This window comes from Lissotriton vulgaris, chromosome 7, assembly GCF_964263255.1.
Source record: "Lissotriton vulgaris chromosome 7, aLisVul1.2, whole genome shotgun sequence".
NCBI classification, from domain to species: Eukaryota; Metazoa; Chordata; class Amphibia; order Caudata; family Salamandridae; genus Lissotriton; species Lissotriton vulgaris.
In genome coordinates, this window is record NC_141695.1 from 1,535,146,787 (window position 1) to 1,535,172,656 (window position 25,870).

Consider the following 25,870-nt stretch of genomic DNA (forward strand, 5'->3'; position numbering starts at 1 on the left):
AAATCAGCTGTTTTTGCTTGAACATTAAATGCCTCCAAATAGTATTTAGTTCACTTCCCAAGCCCCTGGAAGCATGAAAATCACTTTAAACATGCTAACTTTAGCTCTAACACTGATGATCCACCTACAAATGTGAACTGACGTTCAAAAATAAAACATTTGAAAACGGACCATTTTCCACATTTCTGAAGCATGACGTAATGGGGGGGTGTTATCTCTTTTGTCGAAAATCAGCCGTTTTTGCTCGAACATTAAATGCCTCCAAATGGTATTTAATTAACTTCCCGGGGTGAAGAAACCCTTTTTGAGAACTCAGAGTGAGTACATTGGCCATTTTCATGCACTTTTAACCATTCCATAAATCTTGTGTTTAGGGCCCCTGGAAGCATGAAAATTACTTTAAACATGCTAATTTTAGCTCTAACACTGATGATCCACCTACAAATGTGAACTGCCGTTCAAAAATAAAACATTTGAAAATGGACCATTTTCCACATTTCTGAAGCATGACGTAATGGGGGGGTGTTATCTCTTTTGTCAAAAATCAGCTGTTTTTGCTTGAACATTAAATGCCTCCAAATAGTATTTAGTTCACTTCCCGAGCCCCTGGAAGCATGAAAATCACTTTAAACATGCTAATTTTAGCTCTAACACTGATGATCCACCTACAAATGTGAACTGACGTTCAAAAATAAAACATTTGAAAACGGACCATTTTCCACATTTCTGGGGGGGTGTTATCTCTTTTGTCGAAAATCACGCATTTTTACTCGAACATTAAATGCCTCCAAATGGTATTTAATTAACTTCCCGGGGTGAAGAAACCCTTTTTGAGAACTCAGAGTGAGTAAATTGGCCATTTTCATGCACTTTTAACCATTCCATAAATCTTGTGTTTAGGGCCCCTGGAAGCATGAAAATCACTTTAAACATGCTAATTTTAGCTCTAACACTGATGATCCACCTACAAATGTGAACTGACGTTCAAAATAAAACATTTGAAAACGGACCATTTTCCACATTTCTGAAGCATGACGTAATGGGGGGGGTGTTATCTCTTTTGTCGAAAATCAGCCGTTTTTGCTCGAACATTAAATGCCTCCAAATGGTATTTAATTAACTTCCCGGGGTGAAGAAACCCTTTTTGAGAACTCAGAGTGAGTACATTGGCCATTTTCATGCACTTTTAACCATTCCATAAATCTTGTGTTTAGGGCCCCTGGAAGCATGAAAATCACTTTAAACATGCTAATTTTAGCTCTAACACTGATGATCCACCTACAAATGTGAACTGACGTTCAAAATTAAAACATTTGAAAACGGACCATTTTACACATTTCTGAAGCATGACGTAATGGGGGGGTGTTATCTCTTTTGTCAAAAATCAGCTGTTTTTGCTTGAACATTAAATGCCTCCAAATAGTATTTAATTCACTTCCCGAGCCCCTGGAAGCATGAAAATCACTTTAAACATGCTAACTTTAGCTCTAACACTAATGATCCACCTACAAATGTGAACTGACGTTAAAAAATAAAACATTTGAAAACGGACCATTTTCCACATTTCTGAAGCATGACGTAATGGGGGGGTGTTATCTCTTTTGTCAAAAATCAGCCGTTTTTGCTCGAACATTAAATGCCTCCAAATGGTATTTAATTAACTTCCCGGGGTGAAGAAACCCTTTTTGAGAACTCAGAGTGAGTAAATTGGCCATTTTCGCGCACTTTTAACCATTCCTTAAATCTTGTGTTTAGGGCCCCTGGAAGCATGAAAATCACTTTAAACATGCTAATTTTAGCTCTAACACTGATGATCCACCTACAAATGTGAACTGACGTTCAAAAATAAAACATTTGAAAACGGACCATTTTCCACATTTCTGAAGCATGACGTAATGGGGGGTGTTATCTCTTTTGTCAAAAATCAGCTGTTTTTGAGTGAACATTAAATGCCTCCAAATAGTATTTAATTCACTTCCCGAGCCCCTGGAAGCATGAAAATCACTTTAAACATGCTAATTTTAGCTCTAACACTGATGATCCACCTACAAATGTGAACTGACGTTCAAAAATAAAACATTTGAAAACGGACCATTTTACACATTTCTGAAGCATGACGTAATGGGGGGGTGTTATCTCTTTTGTCAAAAATCAGCTGTTTTTGATTGAACATTAAATGCCTCCAAATAGTATTTAATTCACTTCCCGAGCCCCTGGAAGCATGAAAATCACTTTAAACATGCTAATTTTAGCTCTAACACTGATGATCCACCTACAAATGTGAACTGACGTTCAAAAATAAAACATTTGAAAACGGACCATTTTCCACATTTCTGAAGCATGACGTAATGGGGGGTGTTATCTCTTTTGTCGAAAATCAGCCGTTTTTGCTCGAACATTAAATGCCTCCAAATGGTATTTAATTAACTTCCCGGGGTGAAGAAACCCTTTTTGAGAACTCAGAGTGAGTAAATTGGCCATTTTCATGCACTTTTAACCATTCCATAAATCTTGTGTTTAGGGCCCCTGGAAGCATGAAAATCACTTTAAACATGCTAATTTTAGCTCTAACACTGATGATCCACCTACAAATGTGAACTGACGTTCAAAAATAAAACATTTGAAAACTGACCATTTTCCACATTTCTGAAGCATGACGTAATGGGGGGTGTTATCTCTTTTGTCAAAAATCAGCTGTTTTTGATTGAACATTAAATGCCTCCAAATAGTATTTAATTCACTTCCCAAGCCCCTGGAAGCATGAAAATCACTTTAAACATGCTAATTTTAGCTCTAACACTGATGATCCACCTACAAATGTGAACTGACGTTCAAAAATAAAACATTTGAAAACGGACCATTTTCCACATTCCTGAAGCATGACGTAATGGGGGGTGTTATCTCTTTTGTCGAAAATCAGCCGTTTTTGCTCGAACATTAAATGCCTCCAAATGGTATTTAATTAACTTCCCGGGGTGAAGAAACCCTTTTTGAGAACTCAGAGTGAGTACATTGGCCATTTTCATGCACTTTTAACCATTCCATAAATCTTGTGTTTAGGGCCCCTGGAAGCATGAAAATCACTTTAAACATGCTAATTTTAGCTCTAACACTGATGATCCACCTACAAATGTGAACTGACATTCAAAAATAAAACATTTGAAAACGGACCATTTTACACATTTCTGAAGCATGACGTAATGGGGGGGTGTTATCTCTTTTGTCAAAAATCAGCTGTTTTTGCTTGAACATTAAATGCCTCCAAATAGTATTTAGTTCACTTCCCGAGCCCCTGGAAGCATGAAAATCACTTTAAACATGCTAACTTTAGCTCTAACACTGATGATCCACCTACAAATGTGAACTGACGTTCAAAAATAAAACATTTGAAAACGGACCATTTTCCACATTTCTGAAGCATGACGTAATGGGGGGGTGTTATCTCTTTTGTCAAAAATCAGCCGGTTTTGCTCGAACATTAAATGCCTCCAAATGGTATTTAATTAACTTCCCGGGGTGAAGAAACCCTTTTTGAGAACTCAGAGTGAGTAAATTGGCCATTTTCATGCACTTTTAACCATTCCATAAATCTTGTGTTTAGGGCCCCTGGAAGCATGAAAATCACTTTAAACATGCTAATTTTAGCTCTAACACTGATGATCCACCTACAAATGTGAACTGACGTTCAAAAATAAAACATTTGAAAACGGACCATTTTCCACATTTCTGAAGCATGACGTAATGGGGGGGTGTTATCTCTTTTGTCAAAAATCAGCTGTTTTTGATTGAACATTAAATGCCTCCAAATAGTATTTAATTCACTTCCCGAGCCCCTGGAAGCATGAAAATCACTTTAAACATGCTAATTTTAGCTTTAACACTGATGATCCACCTACAAATGTGAACTGACGTTCAAAAATAAAACATTTGAAAACGGACCATTTTCCACATTTCTGAAGCATGACGTAATGGGGGGGTGTTATCTCTTTTGTCGAAAATCAGCCGTTTTTGCTCGAACATTAAATGCCTCCAAATGGTATTTAATTAACTTCCCGGGGTGAAGAAACCCTTTTTGAGAACTCAGAGTGAGTAAATTGGCCATTTTCATGCACTTTTAACCATTCCATAAATCTTGTGTTTAGGGCCCCTGGAAGCATGAAAATCACTTTAAACATGCTAATTTTAGCTCTAACACTGATGATCCACCTACAAATGTGAACTGACGTTCAAAAATAAAACATTTGATAACGGACCATTTTCCACATTTCTGAAGCATGACGTAATGGGGGGGGGGTGTTATCTCTTTTGTCAAAAATCAGCTGTTTTTGATTGAACATTAAATGCCTCCAAATAGTATTTAATTCACTTCCCGAGCCCCTGGAAGCATGAACATCACTTTAAACATGCTAATTTTAGCTCTAACACTGATGATCCACCTACAAATGTGAACTGACGTTCAAAAATAAAACATTTGATAACGGACCATTTTCCACATTTCTGAAGCATGACGTAATGGGGGGGTGTTATCTCTTTTGTCAAAAATCAGCTGTTTTTGATTGAACATTAAATGCCTCCAAATAGTATTTAATTCACTTCCTGAGCCCCTGGAAGCATGAAAATCACTTTAAACATGCTAATTTTAGCTCTAACACTGATGATCCACCTACAAATGTGAACTGACGTTCAAAAATAAAACATTTGTAAAACGGACCATTTTCCACATTTCTGAAGCATGACGTAATGGGGGGTGTTATCTCTTTTGTCGAAAATCAGCCGTTTTTGCTCGAACATTAAATACCTCCAAATGGTATTTAATTAACTTCCCGGGGTGAAGAAACCCTTTTTGAGAACTCAGAGTGAGTAAATTGGCCATTTTCATGCACTTTTAACCATTCCATAAATCTTGTGTTTAGGGACCCTGGAAGCATGAAAATCACTTTAAACATGCTAATTTTAGCTCTAACACTGATGATCCACCTACAAATGTGAACTGACGTTCAAAATAAAACATTTGAAAACGGACCATTTTCCACATTTCTGAAGCATGACGTAATGGGGGGGGTGTTATCTCTTTTGTCAAAAATCAGCTGTTTTTGATTGAACATTAAATGCCTCCAAATAGTATTTAATTCACTTCCCAAGCCCCTGGAAGCATGAAAATCACTTTAAACATGCTAATTTTAGCTCTAACACTGATGATCCACCTACAAATGTGAACTGACGTTCAAAAATAAAACATTTGAAAACGGACCATTTTCCACATTCCTGAAGCATGACGTAATGGGGGGTGTTATCTCTTTTGTCGAAAATCAGCCGTTTTTGCTCGAACATTAAATGCCTCCAAATGGTATTTAATTAACTTCCCGGGGTGAAGAAACCCTTTTTGAGAACTCAGAGTGAGTACATTGGCCATTTTCATGCACTTTTAACCATTCCATAAATCTTGTGTTTAGGGCCCCTGGAAGCATGAAAATCACTTTAAACATGCTAATTTTAGCTCTAACACTGATGATCCACCTACAAATGTGAACTGACGTTCAAAAATAAAACATTTGAAAACGTACCATTTTACACATTTCTGAAGCATGACGTAATGGGGGGGTGTTATCTCTTTTGTCAAAAATCAGCTGTTTTTGCTTGAACATTAAATGCCTCCAAATAGTATTTAGTTCACTTCCCGAGCCCCTGGAAGCATGAAAATCACTTTAAACATGCTAACTTTAGCTCTAACACTGATGATCCACCTACAAATGTGAACTGACGTTCAAAAATAAAACATTTGAAAACGGACCATTTTCCACATTTCTGAAGCATGACGTAATGGGGGGGTGTTATCTCTTTTGTCAAAAATCAGCCGGTTTTGCTCGAACATTAAATGCCTCCAAATGGTATTTAATTAACTTCCCGGGGTGAAGAAACCCTTTTTGAGAACTCAGAGTGAGTAAATTGGCCATTTTCATGCACTTTTAACCATTCCATAAATCTTGTGTTTAGGGCCCCTGGAAGCATGAAAATCACTTTAAACATGCTAATTTTAGCTCTAACACTGATGATCCACCTACAAATGTGAACTGACGTTCAAAAATAAAACATTTGAAAACGGACCATTTTCCACATTTCTGAAGCATGACGTAATGGGGGGGTGTTATCTCTTTTGTCAAAAATCAGCTGTTTTTGATTGAACATTAAATGCCTCCAAATAGTATTTAATTCACTTCCCGAGCCCCTGGAAGCATGAAAATCACTTTAAACATGCTAATTTTAGCTTTAACACTGATGATCCACCTACAAATGTGAACTGACGTTCAAAAATAAAACATTTGAAAACGGACCATTTTCCACATTTCTGAAGCATGACGTAATGGGGGGGTGTTATCTCTTTTGTCGAAAATCAGCCGTTTTTGCTCGAACATTAAATGCCTCCAAATGGTATTTAATTAACTTCCCGGGGTGAAGAAACCCTTTTTGAGAACTCAGAGTGAGTAAATTGGCCATTTTCATGCACTTTTAACCATTCCATAAATCTTGTGTTTAGGGCCCCTGGAAGCATGAAAATCACTTTAAACATGCTAATTTTAGCTCTAACACTGATGATCCACCTACAAATGTGAACTGACGTTCAAAAATAAAACATTTGATAACGGACCATTTTCCACATTTCTGAAGCATGACGTAATGGGGGGGGGGTGTTATCTCTTTTGTCAAAAATCAGCTGTTTTTGATTGAACATTAAATGCCTCCAAATAGTATTTAATTCACTTCCCGAGCCCCTGGAAGCATGAACATCACTTTAAACATGCTAATTTTAGCTCTAACACTGATGATCCACCTACAAATGTGAACTGACGTTCAAAAATAAAACATTTGAAAACGGACCATTTTCCACATTTCTGAAGCATGACGTAATGGGGGGGGTGTTATCTCTTTTGTCGAAAATCAGCCGTTTTTGCTCGAACATTAAATGCCTCCAAATGGTATTTAATTAACTTCCCGGGGTGAAGAAACCCTTTTTGAGAACTCAGAGTGAGTAAATTGGCCATTTTCATGCACTTTTAACCATTCCATAAATCTTGTGTTTAGGGCCCCTGGAAGCATGAAAATCACTTTAAACATGCTAATTTTAGCTCTAACACTGATGATCCACCTACAAATGTGAACTGACGTTCAAAAATAAAACATTTGATAACGGACCATTTTCCACATTTCTGAAGCATGACGTAATGGGGGGGTGTTATCTCTTTTGTCAAAAATCAGCTGTTTTTGATTGAACATTAAATGCCTCCAAATAGTATTTAATTCACTTCCCGAGCCCCTGGAAGCATGAAAATCACTTTAAACATGCTAATTTTAGCTCTAACACTGATGATCCACCTACAAATGTGAACTGACGTTCAAAAATAAAACATTTGTAAAACGGACCATTTTCCACATTTCTGAAGCATGACGTAATGGGGGGTGTTATCTCTTTTGTCGAAAATCAACCGTTTTTGCTCGAACATTAAATGCCTCCAAATGGTATTTAATTAACTTCCCGGGGTGAAGAAACCCTTTTTGAGAACTCAGAGTGAGTAAATTGGCCATTTTCATGGACTTTTCACCATTCCATAAATCTTGTGTTTAGGGCCCCTGGAAGCATGAAAATCACTTTAAACATGCTAATTTTAGCTCTAACACTGATGATCCACCTACAAATGTGAACTGACGTTCAAAAATAAAACATTTGAAAACGGACCATTTTCCACATTTCTGAAGCATGACATAATGGGGGGGTGTTATCTCTTTTGTCAAAAATCAGCCGTTTTTGCTCGAACATTAAATGCCTCCAAATGGTATTTACTTAACTTCCCGAGCCCCTGGAAGCATGAAAATCACTTTAAACATGCTAATTTTAGCTCTAACACTGATGATCCACCTTCAAATGTGAACTGACGTTCAAAAATAAAACATTTGAAAACGGACCATTTTCCACATTTCTGAAGCATGACGTAATGGGGGGGTGTTATCTCTTTTGTCAAAAATCAGCTGTTTTTGATTGAACATTAAATGCCTCCAAATAGTATTTAATTCACTTCCCGAGCCCCTGGAAGCATGAAAATCACTTTAAACATGCTAATTTTAGCTCTAACACTGATGATCCACCTACAAATGTGAACTGACGTTCAAAAATAAAACATTTGTAAAACGGACCATTTTCCACATTTCTGAAGCATGACGTAATGGGGGGTGTTATCTCTTTTGTCGAAAATCAACCGTTTTTGCTCGAACATTAAATGCCTCCAAATGGTATTTAATTAACTTCCCGGGGTGAAGAAACCCTTTTTGAGAACTCAGAGTGAGTAAATTGGCCATTTTCATGGACTTTTCACCATTCCATAAATCTTGTGTTTAGGGCCCCTGGAAGCATGAAAATCACTTTAAACATGCTAATTTTAGCTCTAACACTGATGATCCACCTACAAATGTGAACTGACGTTCAAAAATAAAACATTTGAAAATGGACCATTTTCCACATTTCTGAAGCATGACGTAATGGTGGGGTGTTATCTCTTTTGTCAAAAATCTGCTGTTTTTGATTGAGCATTAAATGCCTCCAAATGTATTTAATTCACTTCCCGAGCCCCTGAAAGCATGAAAATCACTTTAAACATGCTAATTTTAGCTCTAACACTGATGATCCACCTACAAATGTGAACTGACGTTCAAAAATAAAACATTTGAAAACGGACCATTTTCCACATTTCTGAAGCATGACGTAATGGGGGGGTGTTATCTCTTTTGTCGAAAATCAGCCGTTTTTGCTCGAACATTAAATGCCTCCAAATGGTATTTAATTAACTTCCCAGGGTGAAGAAACCCTTTTTGAGAACTCAGAGTGAGTAAATTGGCCATTTTCATGCACTTTTAACCATTCCATAAATCTTGTGTTTAGGGCCCCTGGAAGCATGAAAATCACTTTAAACATGCTAATTTTAGCTCTAACACTGATGATCCACCTACAAATGTGAACTGACGTTCAAAAATAAAACATTTGAAAACGGACCATTTTCCACATTTCTGAAGCATGACATAATGGGGGGGTGTTATCTCTTTTGTCAAAAATCAGCCGTTTTTGCTCGAACATTAAATGCCTCCAAATGGTATTTAATTAACTTCCCGAGCCCCTGGAAGCATGAAAATCACTTTAAACATGCTAATTTTAGCTCTAACACTGATGATCCACCTACAAATGTGAACTGACGTTCAAAAATAAAACATTTGAAAACGGACCATTTTCCACATTTCTGAAGCATGACGTAATGGGGGGGTGTTATCTCTTTTGTCGAAAATCAGCCGTTTTTGCTCGAACATTAAATGCCTCCAAATGGTATTTAATTAACTTCCCGGGGTGAAGAAACCCTTTTTGAGAACTCAGAGTGAGTAAATTGGCCATTTTCATGCACTTTTAACCATTCCATAAATCTTGTGTTTAGGGACCCTGGAAGCATGAAAATCACTTTAAACATGCTAATTTTAGCTCTAACACTGATGATCCACCTACAAATGTGAACTGACGTTCAAAAATAAAACATTTGAAAATGGACCATTTTCCACATTTCTGAAGCATGACGTAATGGGGGGGGTGTTATCTCTTTTGTCAAAAATCTGCTGTTTTTGATTGAGCATTAAATGCCTCCAAATAGTATTTAATTCACTTCCCGAGCCCCTGGAAGCATGAAAATCACTTTAAACATGCTAATTTTAGCTCTAACACTGATGATCCACCTACAAATGTGAACTGACGTTCAAAAATAAAACATTTGAAAACGGACCATTTTCCACATTTCTGAAGCATGACGTAATGGGGGGGTGTTATCTCTTTTGTCGAAAATCAGCCGTTTTTGCTCGAACATTAAATGCCTCCAAATGGTATTTAATTAACTTCCCGGGGTGAAGAAACCCTTTTTGAGAACTCAGAGTGAGTAAATTGGCCATTTTCATGCACTTTTAACCATTCCATAAATCTTGTGTTTAGGGCCCCTGGAAGCATGAAAATCACTTTAAACATGCTAATTTTAGCTCTAACACTGATGATCCACCTACAAATGTGAACTGACGTTCAAAAATAAAACATTTGAAAACGGACCATTTTCCACATTTCTGAAGCATGACGTAATGGGGGGGTGTTATCTCTTTTGTCAAAAATCAGCTGTTTTTGATTGAACATTAAATGCCTCCAAATAGTATTTAATTCACTTCCCGAGCCCCTGGAAGCATGAACATCACTTTAAACATGCTAATTTTAGCTCTAACACTGATGATCCACCTACAAATGTGAACTGACGTTCAAAAATAAAACATTTGAAAACGGACCATTTTCCACATTTCTGAAGCATGACGTAATGGGGGGGTGTTATCTCTTTTGTCGAAAATCAGCCGTTTTTGCTCGAACATTAAATGCCTCCAAATGGTATTTAATTAACTTCCCGGGGTGAAGAAACCCTTTTTGAGAACTCAGAGTGAGTAAATTGGCCATTTTCATGCACTTTTAACCATTCCATAAATCTTGTGTTTAGGGCCCCTGGAAGCATGAAAATCACTTTAAACATGCTAATTTTAGCTCTAACACTAATGATCCACCTACAAATGTGAACTGACGTTCAAAAATAAAACATTTGATAACGGACCATTTTCCACATTTCTGAAGCATGACGTAATGGGGGGGTGTTATCTCTTTTGTCAAAAATCAGCTGTTTTTGATTGAACATTAAATGCCTCCAAATAGTATTTAATTCACTTCCCGAGCCCCTGGAAGCATGAAAATCACTTTAAACATGCTAATTTTAGCTCTAACACTGATGATCCACCTACAAATGTGAACTGACGTTCAAAAATAAAACATTTGAAAACGGACCATTTTCCACATTTCTGAAGCATGACGTAATGGGGGGTGTTATCTCTTTTGTCGAAAATCAACCGTTTTTGCTCGAACATTAAATGCCTCCAAATGGTATTTAATTAACTTCCCGGGGTGAAGAAACCCTTTTTGAGAACTCAGAGTGAGTAAATTGGCCATTTTCATGGACTTTTCACCATTCCATAAATTTTGTGTTTAGGGCCCCTGGAAGCATGAAAATCACTTTAAACATGCTAATTTTAGCTCTAACACTGATGATCCACCTACAAATGTGAACTGACGTTCAAAAATAAAACATTTGAAAATGGACCATTTTCCACATTTCTGAAGCATGACGTAATGGGGGGGGTGTTATCTCTTTTGTCAAAAATCTGCTGTTTTTGATTAAGCATTAAATGCCTCCAAATGTATTTAATTCACTTCCCGAGCCCCTGAAAGCATGAAAATCCCTTTAAACATGCTAATTTTAGCTCTAACACTGATGATCCACCTACAAATGTGAACTGACGTTCAAAAATAAAACATTTGAAAACGGACCATTTTCCACATTTCTGAAGCATGACGTAATGGGGGGGTGTTATCTCTTTTGTCGAAAATCAGCCGTTTTTGCTCGAACATTAAATGCCTCCAAATGGTATTTAATTAACTTCCCAGGGTGAAGAAACCCTTTTTGAGAACTCAGAGTGAGTAAATTGGCCATTTTCATGCACTTTTAACCATTCCATAAATCTTGTGTTTAGGGCCCCTGGAAGCATGAAAATCACTTTAAACATGCTAATTTTAGCTCTAACACTGATGATCCACCTACAAATGTGAACTGACGTTCAAAAATAAAACATTTGAAAACGGACCATTTTCCACATTTCTGAAGCATGACGTAATGGGGGGGTGTTATCTCTTTTGTCAAAAATCAGCCGTTTTTGCTCGAACATTAAATGCCTCCAAATGGTATTTAATTAACTTCCCGAGCCCCTGGAAGCATGAAAATCACTTTAAACATGCTAATTTTAGCTCTAACACTGATGATCCACCTACAAATGTGAACTGACGTTCAAAAATAAAACATTTGAAAACGGACCATTTTCCACATTTCTGAAGCATGACGTAATGGGGGGGTGTTATCTCTTTTGTCGAAAATCAGCCGTTTTTGCTCGAACATTAAATGCCTCCAAATGGTATTTAATTAACTTCCCGGGGTGAAGAAACCCTTTTTGAGAACTCAGAGTGAGTAAATTGGCCATTTTCATGCACTTTTAACCATTCCATAAATCTTGTGTTTAGGGCCCCTGGAAGCATGAAAATCACTTTAAACATGCTAATTTTAGCTCTAACACTGATGATCCACCTACAAATGTGAACTGACGTTCAAAAATAAAACATTTGAAAAAGGACCATTTTCCACATTTCTGAAGCATGACGTAATGGGGGGGTGTTATCTCTTTTGTCGAAAATCAGCCGTTTTTGCTCGAACATTAAATGCCTCCAAATAGTATTTAATTCACTTCCCGAGCCCCTGGAAGCATGAAAATCACTTTAAACATGCTAATTTTAGCTGTAACACTGATGATCCACCTACAAATGTGAACTGACGTTCAAAAATAAAACATTTGAAAATGGACCATTTTCCACATTTCTGAAGCATGACGTAATGGGGGGGGTGTTATCTCTTTTGTCGAAAATCAGCCGTTTTTGCTCGAACATTAAATGCCTCCAAATGGTATTTAATTAACTTCCCGGGGTGAAGAAACCCTTTTTGAGAACTCAGAGTGAGTAAATTGGCGATTTTCGCGCACTTTTAACCATTCCATAAATCTTGTGTTTAGGGCCCCTGGAAGCATGAAAATCACTTTAAACATGCTAATTTTAGCTATAACACTGATGATCCACCTACAAATGTGAACTGACGTTCAAAAATAAAACATTTGAAAACGGACCATTTTCCACATTTCTGAAGCATGACGTAATTGGGGGGTGTTATCTCTTTTGTCAAAAATCAGCTGTTTTTGATTGAACATTAAATGCCTCCAAATAGTATTTAATTCACTTCCCGAGCCCCTGGAAGCATGAAAATCACTTTAAACATGCTAATTTTAGCTCTAACACTGATGATCCACCTACAAATGTGAACTGACGTTCAAAAATAAAACATTTGAAAACGGACCATTTTCCACATTCCTGAAGCATGACGTAATGGGGGGGTGTTATCTCTTTTGTCGAAAATCAGCCGTTTTTGCTCGAACATTAAATGCCTCCAAATGGTATTTAATTAACTTCCCGGGGTGAAGAAACCCTTTTTGAGAAATCAGAGTGAGTACATTGGCCATTTTCATGCACTTTTAACCATTCCATAAATCTTGTGTTTAGGGCCCCTGGAAGCATGAAAATCACTTTAAACATGCTAATTTTAGCTCTAACACTGATGATCCACCTACAAATGTGAACTGACGTTCAAAAATAAAACATTTGAAAACGGACCATTTTCCACATTCCTGAAGCATGACGTAATGGGGGGGTGTTATCTCTTTTGTCGAAAATCAGCCGTTTTTGCTCGAACATTAAATGCCTCCAAATGGTATTTAATTAACTTCCCGGGGTGAAGAAACCCTTTTTGAGAAATCAGAGTGAGTACATTGGCCATTTTCATGCACTTTTAACCATTCCATAAATCTTGTGTTTAGGGCCCCTGGAAGCATGAAAATCACTTTAAACATGCTAATTTTAGCTCTAACACTGATGATCCACCTACAAATGTGAACTGACGTTCAAAAATAAAACATTTGAAAACGGACCATTTTCCACATTTCTGAAGCATGACGTAATGGGGGGGTGTTATCTCTTTTGTCAAAAATCAGCTGTTTTTGATTGAACATTAAATGCCTCCAAATAGTATTTAATTCACTTCCCGAGCCCCTGGAAGCATGAAGATCACTTTAAACATGCTAATTTTAGCTCTAACACTGATGATCCACCTACAAATGTGAACTGACGTTCAAAAATAAAACATTTGAAAACGGACCATTTTCCACATTTCTGAAGCATGACGTAATGGGGGGGTGTTATCTCTTTTGTCGAAAATCAGCCGTTTTTGCTCGAACATTAAATGCCTCCAAATGGTATTTAATTAACTTCCCGGGGTGAAGAAACCCTTTTTGAGAACTCAGAGTGAGTAAATTGGCCATTTTCATGCACTTTTAACCATTCCATAAATCTTGTGTTTAGGGCCCCTGGAAGCATGAAAATCACTTTAAACATGCTAATTTTAGCTCTAACACTGATGATCCACCTACAAATGTGAACTGACGTTCAAAAATAAAACATTTGATAACGGACCATTTTCCACATTTCTGAAGCATGACGTAATGGGGGGGTGTTATCTCTTTTGTCAAAAATCAGCTGTTTTTGATTGAACATTAAATGCCTCCAAATAGTATTTAATTCACTTCCCGAGCCCCTGGAAGCATGAAAATCACTTTAAACATGCTAATTTTAGCTCTAACACTGATGATCCACCTACAAATGTGAACTGACGTTCAAAAATAAAACATTTGAAAACGGACCATTTTCCACATTTCTGAAGCATGACGTAATGGGGGGTGTTATCTCTTTTGTCGAAAATCAACCGTTTTTGCTCGAACATTAAATGCCTCCAAATGGTATTTAATTAACTTCCCGGGGTGAAGAAACCCTTTTTGAGAACTCAGAGTGAGTAAATTGGCCATTTTCATGGACTTTTCACCATTCCATAAATCTTGTGTTTAGGGCCCCTGGAAGCATGAAAATCACTTTAAACATGCTAATTTTAGCTCTAACACTGATGATCCACCTACAAATGTGAACTGACGTTCAAAAATAAAACATTTGAAAATGGACCATTTTCCACATTTCTGATGCATGACGTAATGGGGGGGGTGTTATCTCTTTTGTCAAAAATCTGCTGTTTTTGATTAAGCATTAAATGCCTCCAAATGTATTTAATTCACTTCCCGAGCCCCTGAAAGCATGAAAATCACTTTAAACATGCTAATTTTAGCTCTAACACTGATGATCCACCTACAAATGTGAACTGACGTTCAAAAATAAAACATTTGAAAACGGACCATTTTCCACATTTCTGAAGCATGACGTAATGGGGGGGTGTTATCTCTTTTGTCGAAAATCAGCCGTTTTTGCTCGAACATTAAATGCCTCCAAATGGTATTTAATTAACTTCCCAGGGTGAAGAAACCCTTTTTGAGAACTCAGAGTGAGTAAATTGGCCATTTTCATGCACTTTTAACCATTCCATAAATCTTGTGTTTAGGGCCCCTGGAAGCATGAAAATCACTTTAAACATGCTAATTTTAGCTCTAACACTGATGATCCACCTACAAATGTGAACTGACGTTCAAAAATAAAACATTTGAAAACGGACCATTTTCCACATTCCTGAAGCATGACGTAATGGGGGGTGTTATCTCTTTTGTCGAAAATCAGCCGTTTTTGCTCGAACATTAAATGCCTCCAAATGGTATTTAATTAACTTCCCGGGGTGAAGAAACCCTTTTTGAGAACTCAGAGTGAGTACATTGGCCATTTTCATGCACTTTTAACCATTCCATAAATCTTGTGTTTAGGGCCCCTGGAAGCATGAAAATCACTTTAAACATGCTAATTTTAGCTCTAACACTGATGATCCACCTACAAATGTGAACTGACGTTCAAAAATAAAACATTTGAAAACGGACCATTTTACACATTTCTGAAGCATGACGTAATGGGGGGGTGTTATCTCTTTTGTCAAAAATCAGCTGTTTTTGCTTGAACATTAAATGCCTCCAAATAGTATTTAGTTCACTTCCCGAGCCCCTGGAAGCATGAAAATCACTTTAAACATGCTAACTTTAGCTCTAACACTGATGATCCACCTACAAATGTGAACTGACGTTCAAAAATAAAACATTTGAAAACGGACCATTTTCCACATTTCTGAAGCATGACGTAATGGGGGGGTGTTATCTCTTTTGTCAAAAATCAGCCGTTTTTGCTCGAACATTAAATGCCTCCAAATGGTATTTAATTAACTTCCCGGGGTGAAGAAACCCTTTTTGAGAACTCAGAGTGAGTAAATTGGCCATTTTCATGCACTTTTAACCATTCCATAAATCTTGTGTTTAGGGCCCCTGGAAGCATGAAAATCACTTTAAACATGCTAATTTTAGCTCTAACACTGATGATCCACCTACAAATGTGAACTGACGTTCAAAAATAAAACATTTGAAAACGGACCATTTTCCACATTTCTGAAGCATGACGTAATGGGGGGGTGTTATCTCTTTTGTCAAAAATCAGCTGTTTTTGATTGAACATTAAATGCCTCCAAATAGTATTTAATTCACTTCCCGAGCCCCTGGAAGCATGAAAATCACTTTAAACATGCTAATTTTAGCTTTAACACTGATGATCCACCTACAAATGTGAACTGACGTTCAAAAATAAAACATTTGAAAACGGACCATTTTCCACATTTCTGAAGCATGACGTAATGGGGGGGTGTTATCTCTTTTGTCGAAAATCAGCCGTTTTTGCTCGAACATTAAATGCCTCCAAATGGTATTTAATTAACTTCCCGGGGTGAAGAAACCCTTTTTGAGAACTCAGAGTGAGTAAATTGGCCATTTTCATGCACTTTTAACCATTCCATAAATCTTGTGTTTAGGGCCCCTGGAAGCATGAAAATCACTTTAAACATGCTAATTTTAGCTCTAACACTGATGATCCACCTACAAATGTGAACTGACGTTCAAAAATAAAACATTTGATAACGGACCATTTTCCACATTTCAGAAGCATGACGTAATGGGGGGGTGTTATCTCTTTTGTCGAAAATCAGCCGTTTTTGCTCGAACATTAAATGCCTCCAAATGGTATTTAATTAACTTCCCGGGGTGAAGAAACCCTTTTTGAGAACTCAGAGTGAGTAAATTGGCCATTTTCATGCACTTTTAACCATTCCATAAATCTTGTGTTTAGGGCCCCTGGAAGCATGAAAATCACTTTAAACATGCTAATTTTAGCTCTAACACTGATGATCCACCTACAAATGTGAACTGACGTTCAAAAATAAAACATTTGATAACGGACCATTTTCCACATTTCTGAAGCATGACGTAATGGGGGGGTGTTATCTCTTTTGTCAAAAATCAGCTGTTTTTGATTGAACATTAAATGCCTCCAAATAGTATTTAATTCACTTCCCGAGCCCCTGGAAGCATGAAAATCACTTTAAACATGCTAATTTTAGCTCTAACACTGATGATCCACCTACAAATGTGAACTGACGTTCAAAAATAAAACATTTGTAAAACGGACCATTTTCCACATTTCTGAAGCATGACGTAATGGGGGGTGTTATCTCTTTTGTCGAAAATCAACCGTTTTTGCTCGAACATTAAATGCCTCCAAATGGTATTTAATTAACTTCCCGGGGTGAAGAAACCCTTTTTGAGAACTCAGAGTGAGTAAATTGGCCATTTTCATGGACTTTTCACCATTCCATAAATCTTGTGTTTAGGGCCCCTGGAAGCATGAAAATCACTTTAAACATGCTAATTTTAGCTCTAACACTGATGATCCACCTACAAATGTGAACTGACGTTCAAAAATAAAACATTTGAAAATGGACCATTTTCCACATTTCTGAAGCATGACGTAATGGTGGGGTGTTATCTCTTTTGTCAAAAATCTGCTGTTTTTGATTGAGCATTAAATGCCTCCAAATGTATTTAATTCACTTCCCGAGCCCCTGAAAGCATGAAAATCACTTTAAACATGCTAATTTTAGCTCTAACACTGATGATCCACCTACAAATGTGAACTGACGTTCAAAAATAAAACATTTGAAAACGGACCATTTTCCACATTTCTGAAGCATGACGTAATGGGGGGGTGTTATCTCTTTTGTCGAAAATCAGCCGTTTTTGCTCGAACATTAAATGCCTCCAAATGGTATTTAATTAACTTCCCAGGGTGAAGAAACCCTTTTTGAGAACTCAGAGTGAGTAAATTGGCCATTTTCATGCACTTTTAACCATTCCATAAATCTTGTGTTTAGGGCCCCTGGAAGCATGAAAATCACTTTAAACATGCTAATTTTAGCTCTAACACTGATGATCCACCTACAAATGTGAACTGACGTTCAAAAATAAAACATTTGAAAACGGACCATTTTCCACATTTCTGAAGCATGACGTAATGGGGGGGTGTTATCTCTTTTGTCAAAAATCAGCTGTTTTTGATTGAACATTAAATGCCTCCAAATAGTATTTAATTCACTTCCCGAGCCCCTGGAAGCATGAAAATCACTTTAAACATGCTAATTTTAGCTTTAACACTGATGATCCACCTACAAATGTGAACTGACGTTCAAAAATAAAACATTTGAAAACGGACCATTTTCCACATTTCTGAAGCATGACGTAATGGGGGGGTGTTATCTCTTTTGTCGAAAATCAGCCGTTTTTGCTCGAACATTAAATGCCTCCAAATGGTATTTAATTAACTTCCCGGGGTGAAGAAACCCTTTTTGAGAACTCAGAGTGAGTAAATTGGCCATTTTCATGCACTTTTAACCATTCCATAAATCTTGTGTTTAGGGCCCCTGGAAGCATGAAAATCACTTTAAACATGCTAATTTTAGCTCTAACACTGATGATCCACCTACAAATGTGAACTGACGTTCAAAAATAAAACATTTGATAACGGACCATTTTCCACATTTCAGAAGCATGACGTAATGGGGGGGTGTTATCTCTTTTGTCGAAAATCAGCCGTTTTTGCTCGAACATTAAATGCCTCCAAATGGTATTTAATTAACTTCCCGGGGTGAAGAAACCCTTTTTGAGAACTCAGAGTGAGTAAATTGGCCATTTTCATGCACTTTTAACCATTCCATAAATCTTGTGTTTAGGGCCCCTGGAAGCATGAAAATCACTTTAAACATGCTAATTTTAGCTCTAACACTGATGATCCACCTACAAATGTGAACTGACGTTCAAAAATAAAACATTTGATAACGGACCATTTTCCACATTTCTGAAGCATGACGTAATGGGGGGGTGTTATCTCTTTTGTCAAAAATCAGCTGTTTTTGATTGAACATTAAATGCCTCCAAATAGTATTTAATTCACTTCCCGAGCCCCTGGAAGCATGAAAATCACTTTAAACATGCTAATTTTAGCTCTAACACTGATGATCCACCTACAAATGTGAACTGACGTTCAAAAATAAAACATTTGTAAAACGGACCATTTTCCACATTTCTGAAGCATGACGTAATGGGGGGTGTTATCTCTTTTGTCGAAAATCAACCGTTTTTGCTCGAACATTAAATGCCTCCAAATGGTATTTAATTAACTTCCCGGGGTGAAGAAACCCTTTTTGAGAACTCAGAGTGAGTAAATTGGCCATTTTCATGGACTTTTCACCATTCCATAAATCTTGTGTTTAGGGCCCCTGGAAGCATGAAAATCACTTTAAACATGCTAATTTTAGCTCTAACACTGATGATCCACCTACAAATGTGAACTGACGTTCAAAAATAAAACATTTGAAAATGGACCATTTTCCACATTTCTGAAGCATGACGTAATGGTGGGGTGTTATCTCTTTTGTCAAAAATCTGCTGTTTTTGATTGAGCATTAAATGCCTCCAAATGTATTTAATTCACTTCCCGAGCCCCTGAAAGCATGAAAATCACTTTAAACATGCTAATTTTAGCTCTAACACTGATGATCCACCTACAAATGTGAACTGACGTTCAAAAATAAAACATTTGAAAACGGACCATTTTCCACATTTCTGAAGCATGACGTAATGGGGGGGTGTTATCTCTTTTGTCGAAAATCAGCCGTTTTTGCTCGAACATTAAATGCCTCCAAATGGTATTTAATTAACTTCCCAGGGTGAAGAAACCCTTTTTGAGAACTCAGAGTGAGTAAATTGGCCATTTTCATGCACTTTTAACCATTCCATAAATCTTGTGTTTAGGGCCCCTGGAAGCATGAAAATCACTTTAAACATGCTAATTTTAGCTCTAACACTGATGATCCACCTACAAATGTGAACTGACGTTCAAAAATAAAACATTTGAAAACGGACCATTTTCCACATTTCTGAAGCATGACATAATGGGGGGGTGTTATCTCTTTTGTCAAAAATCAGCCGTTTTTGCTCGAACATTAAATGCCTCCAAATGGTATTTAATTAACTTCCCGAGCCCCTGGAAGCATGAAAATCACTTTAAACATGCTAATTTTAGCTCTAACACTGATGATCCACCTACAAATGTGAACTGACGTTCAAAAATAAAACATTTGAAAACGGACCATTTTCCACATTTCTGAAGCATGACGTAATGGGGGGGTGTTATCTCTTTTGTCGAAAATCAGCCGTTTTTGCTCGAACATTAAATGCCTCCAAATGGTATTTAATTAACTTCCCGGGGTGAAGAAACCCTTTTTGAGAACTCAGAGTGAGTAAATTGGCCATTTTCATGCACTTTTAACCATTCCATAAATCTTGTGTTTAGGGCCCCTGGAAGCATGAAAATCACTTTAAACATGCTAATTTTAGCTCTAACACTGATGATCCACCTACAAATGTGAACTGACGTTCAAAAATAAAACATTTGATAACGGACCATTTTCCACATTTCTGAAGCATGACGTAATGGGGGGGTGTTATCTCTTTTGTCAAAAATCAGCTGTTTTTGATTGAACATTAAATGCCTCCAAATAGTATTTAATTCACTTCCCGAGCCCCTGGAAGCATGAAAATCACTTTAAACATGCTAATTTTAGCTCTAACACTGATGATCCACCTACAAATGTGAACTGACGTTCAAAAATAAAACATTTGAAAACGGACCATTTTCCACATTTCTGAAGCATGACGTAATGGGGGGTGTTATCTCTTTTGTCGAAAAAATCAACCGTTTTTGCTCGAACATTAAATGCCTCCAAATGGTATTTAATTAACTTCCCGGGGTGAAGAAACCCTTTTTGAGAACTCAGAGTGAGTAAATTGGCCATTTTCATGGACTTTTCACCATTCCATAAATCTTGTGTTTAGGGCCCCTGGAAGCATGAAAATCACTTTAAACATGCTAATTTTAGCTCTAACACTGATGATCCACCTACAAATGTGAACTGACGTTCAAAAATAAAACATTTGAAAATGGACCATTTTCCACATTTCTGAAGCATGACGTAATGGGGGGGTGTTATCTCTTTTGTCAAAAATCTGCTGTTTTTGATTAAGCATTAAATGCCTCCAAATGTATTTAATTCACTTCCCGAGCCCCTGAAAGCATGAAAATCACTTTAAACATGCTAATTTTAGCTCTAACACTGATGATCCACCTACAAATGTGAACTGACGTTCAAAAATAAAACATTTGAAAACGGACCATTTTCCACATTTCTGAAGCATCACGTAATGGGGGGGTGTTATCTCTTTTGTCGAAAATCAGCCGTTTTTGCTCGAACATTAAATGCCTCCAAATGGTATTTAATTAACTTCCCAGGGTGAAGAAATCCTTTTTGAGAACTCAGAGTGAGTAAATTGGCCATTTTCATGCACTTTTAACCATTCCATAAATCTTGTGTTTAGGGCCCCTGGAAGCATGAAAATCACTTTAAACATGCTAATTTTAGCTCTAACACTGATGATCCACCTACAAATGTGAACTGACGTTCAAAAATAAAACATTTGAAAACGGACCATTTTCCACATTTCTGAAGCATGACGTAATGGGGGGGTGTTATCTCTTTTGTCAAAAATCAGCCGTTTTTGCTCGAACATTAAATGCCTCCAAATGGTATTTAATTAACTTCCCGAGCCCCTGGAAGCATGAAAATCACTTTAAACATGCTAATTTTAGCTCTAACACTGATGATCCACCTACAAATGTGAACTGACGTTCAAAAATAAAACATTTGAAAACGGACCATTTTCCACATTTCTGAAGCATGACGTAATGGGGGGGTGTTATCTCTTTTGTCGAAAATCAGCCGTTTTTGCTCGAACATTAAATGCCTCCAAATGGTATTTAATTAACTTCCCGGGGTGAAGAAACCCTTTTTGAGAACTCAGAGTGAGTAAATTGGCGATTTTCGCGCACTTTTAACCATTCCATAAATCTTGTGTTTAGGGCCCCTGGAAGCATGAAAATCACTTTAAACATGCTAATTTTAGCTATAACACTGATGATCCACCTACAAATGTGAACTGACGTTCAAAAATAAAACATTTGAAAACGGACCATTTTCCACATTTCTGAAGCATGACGTAATGGGGGGGTGTTATCTCTTTTGTCAAAAATCAGCTGTTTTTGATTGAACATTAAATGCCTCCAAATAGTATTTAATTCACTTCCCGAGCCCCTGGAAGCATGAAAATCACTTTAAACATGCTAATTTTAGCTCTAACACTGATGATCCACCTACAAATGTGAACTGACGTTCAAAAATAAAACATTTGAAAACGGACCATTTTCCACATTCCTGAAGCATGACGTAATGGGGGGGTGTTATCTCTTTTGTCGAAAATCAGCCGTTTTTGCTCGAACATTAAATGCCTCCAAATGGTATTTAATTAACTTCCCGGGGTGAAGAAACCCTTTTTGAGAAATCAGAGTGAGTACATTGGCCATTTTCATGCACTTTTAACCATTCCATAAATCTTGTGTTTAGGGCCCCTGGAAGCATGAAAATCACTTTAAACATGCTAATTTTAGCTCTAACACTGATGATCCACCTACAAATGTGAACTGACGTTCAAAAATAAAACATTTGAAAACGGACCATTTTCCACATTCCTGAAGCATGACGTAATGGGGGGGTGTTATCTCTTTTGTCGAAAATCAGCCGTTTTTGCTCGAACATTAAATGCCTCCAAATGGTATTTAATTAACTTCCCGGGGTGAAGAAACCCTTTTTGAGAAATCAGAGTGAGTACATTGGCCATTTTCATGCACTTTTAACCATTCCATAAATCTTGTGTTTAGGGCCCCTGGAAGCATGAAAATCACTTTAAACATGCTAATTTTAGCTCTAACACTGATGATCCACCTACAAATGTGAACTGACGTTCAAAAATAAAACATTTGAAAACGGACCATTTTCCACATTTCTGAAGCATGACGTAATGGGGGGGTGTTATCTCTTTTGTCAAAAATCAGCTGTTTTTGATTGAACATTAAATGCCTCCAAATAGTATTTAATTCACTTCCCGAGCCCCTGGAAGCATGAAGATCACTTTAAACATGCTAATTTTAGCTCTAACACTGATGATCCACCTACAAATGTGAACTGACGTTCAAAAATAAAACATTTGAAAACGGACCATTTTCCACATTTCTGAAGCATGACGTAATGGGGGGGTGTTATCTCTTTTGTCGAAAATCAGCCGTTTTTGCTCGAACATTAAATGCCTCCAAATGGTATTTAATTAACTTCCCGGGGTGAAGAAACCCTTTTTGAGAACTCAGAGTGAGTAAATTGGCCATTTTCATGCACTTTTAACCATTCCATAAATCTTGTGTTTAGGGCCCCTGGAAGCATGAAAATCACTTTAAACATGCTAATTTTAGCTCTAACACTGATGATCCACCTACAAATGTGAACTGACGTTCAAAAATAAAACATTTGATAACGGACCATTTTCCACATTTCTGAAGCATGACGTAATGGGGGGGTGTTATCTCTTTTGTCAAAAATCAGCTGTTTTTGATTGAACATTAAATGCCTCCAAATAGTATTTAATTCACTTCCCGAGCCCCTGGAAGCATGAAAATCACTTTAAACATGCTAATTTTAGCTCTAACACTGATGATCCACCTACAAATGTGAACTGACGTTCAAAAATAAAACATTTGAAAACGGACCATTTTCCACATTTCTGAAGCATGACGTAATGGGGGGTGTTATCTCTTTTGTCGAAAATCAACCGTTTTTGCTCGAACATTAAATGCCTCCAAATGGTATTTAATTAACTTCCCGGGGTGAAGAAACCCTTTTTGAGAACTCAGAGTGAGTAAATTGGCCATTTTCATGGACTTTTCACCATTCCATAAATCTTGTGTTTAGGGCCCCTGGAAGCATGAAAATCACTTTAAACATGCTAATTTTAGCTCTAACACTGATGATCCACCTACAAATGTGAACTGACGTTCAAAAATAAAACATTTGAAAATGGACCATTTTCCACATTTCTGATGCATGACGTAATGGGGGGGTGTTATCTCTTTTGTCAAAAATCTGCTGTTTTTGATTAAGCATTAAATGCCTCCAAATGTATTTAATTCACTTCCCGAGCCCCTGAAAGCATGAAAATCACTTTAAACATGCTAATTTTAGCTCTAACACTGATGATCCACCTACAAATGTGAACTGACGTTCAAAAATAAAACATTTGAAAACGGACCATTTTCCACATTTCTGAAGCATGACGTAATGGGGGGGTGTTATCTCTTTTGTCGAAAATCAGCCGTTTTTGCTCGAACATTAAATGCCTCCAAATGGTATTTAATTAACTTCCCAGGGTGAAGAAACCCTTTTTGAGAACTCAGAGTGAGTAAATTGGCCATTTTCATGGAAAGGGGCGACCGAATCGGTCCCCCCGAACTTATGGCCGAGTGCCTCGATCCCCCCGGGAAGCCATTTTGGGCGGGAGGCGCGTCTCAGCTGGTATGCCCGAAGCGGCGTAGCTGGGGCGCGCTCGTTCCCGCCCTAGAGTGGGCTGGCCTAGACACCGACGCAGCCAGCCACGCCCTCAGGGGCAGGCAGGGGCGGGTATACGCCCGCCCTGAAGACGGATAAAAAGGGACGCAAGACCAGAAGACATCCTCTTGTTCTTGTGCTCTGAAGCTGCACCTCCTCGCTGCACGTGAGCTCGGGACAGAACGAAGAGCCAATTTTGAGCGTTTTAATCTCTCTCTTTATCTTTTAGATACTTCGTCGAAAGGATGCCCAAGAAAGGAGCAAAGGGAATGTCGACTGACCAGTTGGTTCGGGCACTCATGAAGGACATGTCCGAAATTAAGAAGCGGTTGGCGGAGCGAGACGGCGAGGAGGGATCGGGGCGTCCACCGGCCGGAGGGAAGCCAAAGAGGCCGAGAAGGGTGCCGGTCGGGGGAGACGTCCCGGTTCCCTGTTCTCCGCTCGAGGCGCCAGCCCCGGTACCGGCCCCGGTACCGGTTGAGGGGAATCCGATTCCCGTGATAGTCACCCCGACGTCTGCCGAAGATATGCCTCCCGAATTGGCGGCACAGTTAGCAGCATGGTTGGGGGACAGTAATGGGGGCGCCATGGCTACCGAAGCGCAAGCACTCATAAAGCAGTTGCGCGAGAAACGTGGTGCAGCCAAGGTGCCCGCGCCGGATGCGGCGATAGACAAGCCACGAGGGACGGAAGCAGCGTCCGGTGCAGGTAAGCGGCCATTGCCGATTGCAAGGGATGAGTCAACACCCTCTCGTAGAGAAAGATTGGGGCAACATGTTCCTTTGCCAATAAAGGAAAAGATTTGGGCGGGGGAATACGTTAACATTTTCTCCCTGCTCGTTGATCACTATGAGGTCGAAACTGTTAAGGGTCAAAAGGATCTGATGCATCCGAGTGTTTGGCGCGCAAAAATGGCCGCCTTTAAAGTGAATGAAAATATTGGTAACTGGGGGAATGCTTGGGGAATTTTCACGGCAATTTTGGGGGAACGTAGGCCTGATTTGCTCCCTGAATTTCCAGTATATCAGTCACGAATTATGGGGTACTCGACATCACACCAAGGTAACCAATGGTTCTGTTATGATAACCTTTTCAGGAAAGCGATGGAGCATAACAAAAGTTTAACCTGGGACTGTTACGATTCTTTAACATGGAATAAGATGAAAGAGTCGGGAATGTTGAAAGTGCCATTGGTGGGGAGTGCTGTTAGTGAGTCC